Below are 6,919 nucleotides of genomic sequence, written 5' to 3'. Positions count from 1 at the left end.
AGCGGGAAGGAGCCCCCTGCGTGTCCAAGATGGGTCATGGACAATAAAAGCGATTTTGTTTGGTGGCCTGTACGGAGATTTTTTGGCCCAGTGGAGATTTGGACTCTGGCCGTTTGGTTGGTCGGTTTTCAGGCCTCCTAGCAACCTAAAACGGTGCCCCTGCTGTTTGGTTCCAACCCATAATCCGCTTCTGGTAACCTCTTCCCTTCAATGGTGAGGTTACCAGCGATCAACAGCACAAGTAAGAACACAATCATAGACGATAGATAACTTAGCAGTGATCATAGACGACACAAGTTCACGACACAACATTTTGCAGACACGATCATAGTTCTGGAGATGGTAGACATGATCATAGTTGAACACACTAGACACGAGCAGCAACTAGACTTGACATGGCACCAGGTTAGCTTCAGACATGGTGCTCCGAGATGACGCACCTGGTGTCATCGCCATGGTACGGGCACCTCATCACCACCTCAGTGCATGTGTGGTCGAAGATGACCACACGGTACTCCAAGGACGACACCCTTCTGAAGGTGACGAACTGACCTACCTTGAGCTGATGGGCGATGGCGAAGGCCGACCATCCCTGGTCGCTGAATGCGTCATCGCCTTCTCTCCTCGTAGTCATCCTCCAGTTGCATCCGGTGTTGGTGGTGACGATGATGTTGGAAGGGATATCTCTGAACCACTTGACGAAAGCTTTAGGGATAATGAGGCAGCCGAAGGTGGGCTTGAAGATGATTTTGAGGAAGTGGTCCGTCCCTGGCTTGTCGTGGAAGTGGCCGACCTTAGCCGTCCTTCCACGACGCTTCTTCGCTGGTCCCTCGCCGGGATCCTCAGTAGGTGACACAAGCTTGATCTTCTCAGTCTGCCAGAAGATCACAAAAGCAATTAGAGGTGTGCGTGCTCACAAGTAGTGTAGATAAAAACAGACATTGATAACATTAGTAAGCCCTCATACACTTGTTCACACGACATGCAAAGGGAGTGGCCATAAACTAAGTGTAGTGTGCTACGACAGTGGCACACATGACTAAGTTTGAGGCCACCACCTAGCCTGCCATTGTTCCTTTGTTGAATCATTGGCCAATGCACCAGACATACCAAAACGAGGCCTGATGTCTACTCACGCTTCTTTTCCTGTAGACAGTGTTGGGCCTCCAAGAGCAGAGGTTCGTAGAACAGCAGCAAGTTTTCCCTTAAGTGGATCACCCAAGGTTTATCGAACTCAGGGAGGAAGAGGTCAAAGATATCCCTCTCATGCAACCCTGCAACCACAAAGCAAGAAGTCTCTTGTGTCCCCAACACACCTAATAGGTGCACTAGTTCGGCGAAGAGATAGTGAAATACAAGTGGTATGAATGAATATGAGCAGTAGTAACGGCACCAGAAAATACTTGATGCTACAACTGGCGTGTGGTTGATGGTGGTAATATTGCAGGCAGTAGAGATGCAGTAATACAGTAAACAAGCGATGATAGCAGTATTTGGGAACAAGGCCTAGGGATTATACTTTCACTAGTGGACACTCTCAACATTGATCACATAACAGAATAAATAGATAAATGCTATACTCTTGTGGTGACCCTGCATACCACTGCATGTTGTAGTACGCCAGTCGTTGATATAACATTCACGAAGTACCATTCCGCAAATATTACATCCCTCAGAGTAGTACAACAGAACATAGCAAGGTCCATAACTCATTCACATATTATTACCATTAACATACACATGTCGTCTCGGAGCTCCTCTTGGGTCCTCAGAGGGATACTCCTGGGTTCGAGGCGAACCCAACTTAGTTTACAATATATAAGTCTCATTAAGTGATACATTTATTTCCTCGAGCAGCTAAATATAAAGAGTTCGTGCTGCTCGGTTACAACTACTACTAAGTTCTTCTAGGCTTGATCTCCACCGGAAGCCTCCCCGGTTCCGTAGACTATAAGATAGTCTACGCCTTCAACTCCTCCTGAGAGGTCAGGTTCATCATAGCCGATAATCTCGGCTTCTTCATTGTTGTCGTAGTCCTCCTCCAGACGGTTCAGACAATCTAAGCATGGGATTTAAGAGTGGTATGAGTACGAGCGTACTCAACAAGTTCATTATAGATAAGAGGTGTTTAATGCACTAGCTACGATATCAGACCAGAAAGTCTAATATCAATGCAAGTTTTGATAAACATTTCTTCAAGAGATTGATTTCATTTCAAAGAGCTATGTCCGTCAGCCTTCACCGGTTTACTAGAACTTCATGGAGCTCCTTTCCGGCCGCGTTCGCAGTTCCTCATCCCGGAACAGGGAGTGACAGGTCACAGTTCTTTACACTCGCAGAGGTGTGTTGCTTTACCCATAAGAGATCTTAACCTTGGTGCCAACCGGGCAGCTTTCCCGTCCACACTTCCTTTGGTGTGAGGCCCGGTATAAGGTCTAGCCAATCATGTTCCTCCGCTACCTCGAACACCCACCCTTTGTTGCATGCCCCGACCCTGGGTCCACGTCGGTCCCATTATTCCTGTAGATTTCAAGGTGGACCCCGACCACGACAACAGTGCTGGGCTCTACCATACACTCCTACGCCGGTAGCCGCAACCCATCCTAGACCGCAATACCGTGGGGACTTAGGACTCCCCAGCCTCACCATCTTGCTCCTTCGGGCGACAAGTGTACTACGGACTATGCCGTGGGGACTTAGGACTCCCCAGCCTCACCAGCTTGCCCCCTTGGATTACAAGTATACTACGGTAAAGCGCATCCGTTGATGAACGAGAGGTGGAAACACTTTTGACTACTCCGTCCCACTCCGGATCTTATGGTTAACACGGGTATGACGGCACAAGAATCACTGGCGACATTTGTTGTTTAATCCTAGATGGATATAAACCCGTGCAATGGAACCTCCACCATATCAACACAATCCATGGTTCCATTGCCCACCACATAGTCATATTCATAGTTATGAAAGTAGTGGTTTTGATTTTTGTGCAATAGTGATAACCATAGTACTTTGCAAGTAATTTGATAAAAATACTCAAGTGATATGAGCAAGTGATGAACTTGCTCGAACACCGCAAAGCTTTGCGAGTTGGAAGGTGTGGACTGACCCTTGTCCTCTCGTCTCGAAAAATAGCATCATTGTCCGATAAGGGCAATGGTTAAAGAAGCAGTTATGCATGATTCCATTTTTAGGGTTTGTTCCCCCCTTCCGATGTTGTCATTATTTCATGTAAGAGGTTAATACTAAGAATAATTTGAGGATACTTGATTTAAAGTAAAATACAACCTTGAAATGTTGTCAAGGTGTTTTTAAAGTCCAAATACATTAATAGACTTAATTTCATTTATAGAAAATTAGGTGTGTGATTTAAATGATTATTTAAATCATCAAAATAGGACTTACTCTTAAATGTCTTCAAAAATTCTCTTAGATATTTTATTTAAATAGAGAATCTTATGCTCGATCCTTTTTCATATTTTTAATTTGTTTTTAAGAGCTTTTATCAATTTTCTATTGAATTTCAAAGTTTCATGTATTTGTTGATTTGTGAAAAGACTGAAATACCCTTGGGCCCCACCTGTCAGGTGGCCCATCGGGTTAGGTCGAACCCGAGCCACCCATTGGGCTCGGTCGGCCCATTCGGCCTCTCCTCTCTCCTCGCGCAGAAACCCTAGCTTCTCTCCTCGCTCTCGCGATGCCGTGGTCGCCGCTGCCTTCGCCGAGATTCTCCGACCGTCACCGGCCATCTCCGGCGATGAGATGCGGCGGATCTGGACCGCCTCGTGACGGCGCACCAGATCTACGGCGTCGATCTGGTCTTCGCCGCCTCCGCTACTCGTCCTCAGCACGCCTGCTCGCAAGGCCGTGGAGTTCCGCGGCGATTCGTCGCCGCCGACGCCCCTGGCGTCGTGGCACCGCCGTGGCTTCGCCACCGTGTGCGCGAACTGCCGTGGCACCGCCATGGCCCGGCTTGGCCTGGCGCCGCCGTGCTCCGGCGCGTGCCGCCATAGCCGCCATGGCTACACCAACCTGCTCTGTTCCAAGTAAGTGCTCCGCCTTTCTTTTTCTCCTGTGCCTTTCTTCCTCCTCCTCCAGTGACCCTGGCCATGGCTTCCCTCCTTGTGGAGGTGCTGGCCGTGCTCAGCTACTGTGCTGTTGCTTGCTGTTGCGGTGTTGCCTCGTGCTACGCCATGAACTCGGTTGCTCGCTTGTTCTTCTACTTTGCTCTATGCACTACTATTGCCTGCTATATTCCTACTTTGGCCTTTCTGTGATTGTTCATGAACATCCAGTGATGCTCATGGCCTGCTGGCTGGCTCCTGTGATCATTATTGCTACTAGGATACCCTGTGTGTGCATAATCTTGTCCCTGGCTTGATCATTATGCATGATCCTTGTAGTATGCAAGTGCCAGTGTCTCTGTTCTTGATGCTATCTTCACCAATTACTCAAGTGTATACATTTATGATGTTCTGGCTTGTTGCTGTGTGGAATTCTTGTAAATTTACAAGTGCCAGTACCCCAGTGTGCTCTTCTGTGTGCTATAGTTACATGATTATGCTCAATTGAGCAGTGTTACTGACTTGGCAGCTCCATCCCTTGATGGAATGCTTCTGGATACAATCATAAAATGGTTTATGATTTAGTCTGTGATTCAATTGTTGCTTATCTGTGGCTGTTTAAAGTATAGAATTAATGTGGGATACCAGTGAGTGATTCTAGCTTGTCTTGGCATGCTTTAGCGTGCCCCGATGATCGATGATCATCATATGCTTGTTGCTCGTGCCTTACTCGTTGCCCTCCGTGTGATGTGTGTGCATCACACAAGCTTGGCCTGATGTGTGATGGTGCTAGCCCAAGCATCAGTTGATGCTTGCAATGATCCTTTAGATCATCTGCAAGGCTCGGGTGCTTTCATTACTTGTGTAGTTCATTTATCTGTATTAGCTTGCTTTATGAAATGGATAAATGATGTGAACTGCCTTGCAGTGATGATCATGTTAATTAAATTAGCTAGGGCTAGTTGGATGACAACCTCTGGTTGGTACCCTAGCCCTCTACTGAACCCTACTGGGTGATGAGGTGGTGGCTTAAGGTTTTGGTTATGGGTTGAGGTGACCCTGGCAGCTCTTTGATGCTGCCATGGGTAGCTCCCCCTCTCTGTGGCTTGTTGTGGCTTGGTGGATACATCTCTGGCAATCCTTGTTGGATTTCCAGTGTTCTTTGCTGTTGACAAACTAGAATAGGCACAAGTGCCTATCTGTCTGATGGTTAGCAAACCATGTAGTGCTAGGTGAGTTGGAATGGCTAATTAGGATCAAATCCATGATGGATTTCTCTGGTTGTGTCAATATGTTGACACAACCAATGTTCCCTTGGTTATTTTCCTTCTAGCCTTTGCTTTATTTACTGGCACCAAATGGTTTTGCAACCAAGTGATGATACATCCAGGGTTTCCTACCCTTATTTGATTCTGTGATGCATGTGTATGCTTATTGATGAGCAAAGCATGTGTTTGCTCAGGTTCTTTTGTGTATACCTCACTCCAGCTCCTAGAAAATGAGTGTTGGTGTAGAGGTTTTGCTTCTGTGATGATCTTGTGGTTGGTTTACTTGCCCTGCTCCTCCTGGTGATCTTGTGCTTGATCTACTCCATGGTTTGCTTCTCAACAGGAAACAGTTCCTTGCTTGAGCTGTTCCTGGCTGAGAGTTATGGCTATGTGTTCTTCCTGTTCTAAGTGTTCTTGTTCTCTGATGACTTACCAAGTTGCCTGTCGATGAATGAGCTAGGGTTAGCTTCTGAAAAGCTTATATGTGATGCTCCCTTGCTCTCCCTGGTCGACAGCTCTTGCCTGTCACTTTGGTGACTCAGTGTGTGTGTGTGCTGCATGCACACAGCCCTGTGAGCAGGCTGTGTGTGCGTATAGGCATGTGCTGTGCACCTGGACCTGGAATTTGGCTGTGGCATGGATCAGCTCGGCAGCTTGATCATATCCCCTTCATTTCCTTTATTTGTTAACCTGCCAAGTGGCTTTGCCACTTGGCTTAATTCTGGTTTTGCTTTGATTTGTGCAGGGATTCAACAATTGATCAAAAATGGACATGGAGTTCTTCAAATCCAAGATCAAGTGAAGATGATCTTATAGTATTTAGACTAGGGTCATTACTTGTACTTTTCTTTTTATTCTCTTTTATTTTTTTCAATTTCACCAATTCTTGTAATGTGTTGTAATTCATTTATTTTCTCTTATGAATATTGTAATGACAATGTAAATTGTGTGATGATCAATAAAGCTCAAGGTTTTTCTCTAATGAGCTTTACTTTACTTAATTTGCTCATATTGTTTATTATTTATGATTTACTTAATGAATTTCCTCACAATTGAATTATTTAGGGTAATTATTTAATGTTTGAATTTGAAATTCAAATTCATCATTGGTTTGAATTCAACCATGTCACTTTAGTTAGATTTCAATCATGCAAACTCTCCCCTCTCTTCTCAAAACCCTAAACTAGTGAAGTGAGATGCAAGTTTGTCGCACTCTCGAAACCCTAACCCTGTAAGGTGTCGAGAGAGAAACTTGTCCCCCTTCGATGCAGCTTTTGTTTAAAAGCGCGAAATTTCCCTGGAATTTACTATGCAATGCACATCCCTTTCTAAAATCTACCCCTCGATCGTCTCTAAACCTGGGACATTACAGCCTTTCCCCTTAAAGAAAACTTCGTCCCGAAGTTGTGGTTGTAATACCCGAACAGTTCGGGGTATGTTTTCCTCGTGTCTTCCTCTTTTCCTGTGTGGCTTCCCGATACGTCTCCAACGTATCTATAATTTCCGATGTTCCATGCTTGTTTTATGACAATACCAACATGTTTTGTTCACACTTTATATCATTTTTATGCGTTTTCCTGAACTAAC

This window comes from Lolium rigidum, chromosome 4 (genome assembly GCF_022539505.1).
Source record: "Lolium rigidum isolate FL_2022 chromosome 4, APGP_CSIRO_Lrig_0.1, whole genome shotgun sequence".
NCBI lineage: Eukaryota > Viridiplantae > Streptophyta > Magnoliopsida > Poales > Poaceae > Lolium > Lolium rigidum.
This window is presented reverse-complemented; position numbering follows the sequence as displayed.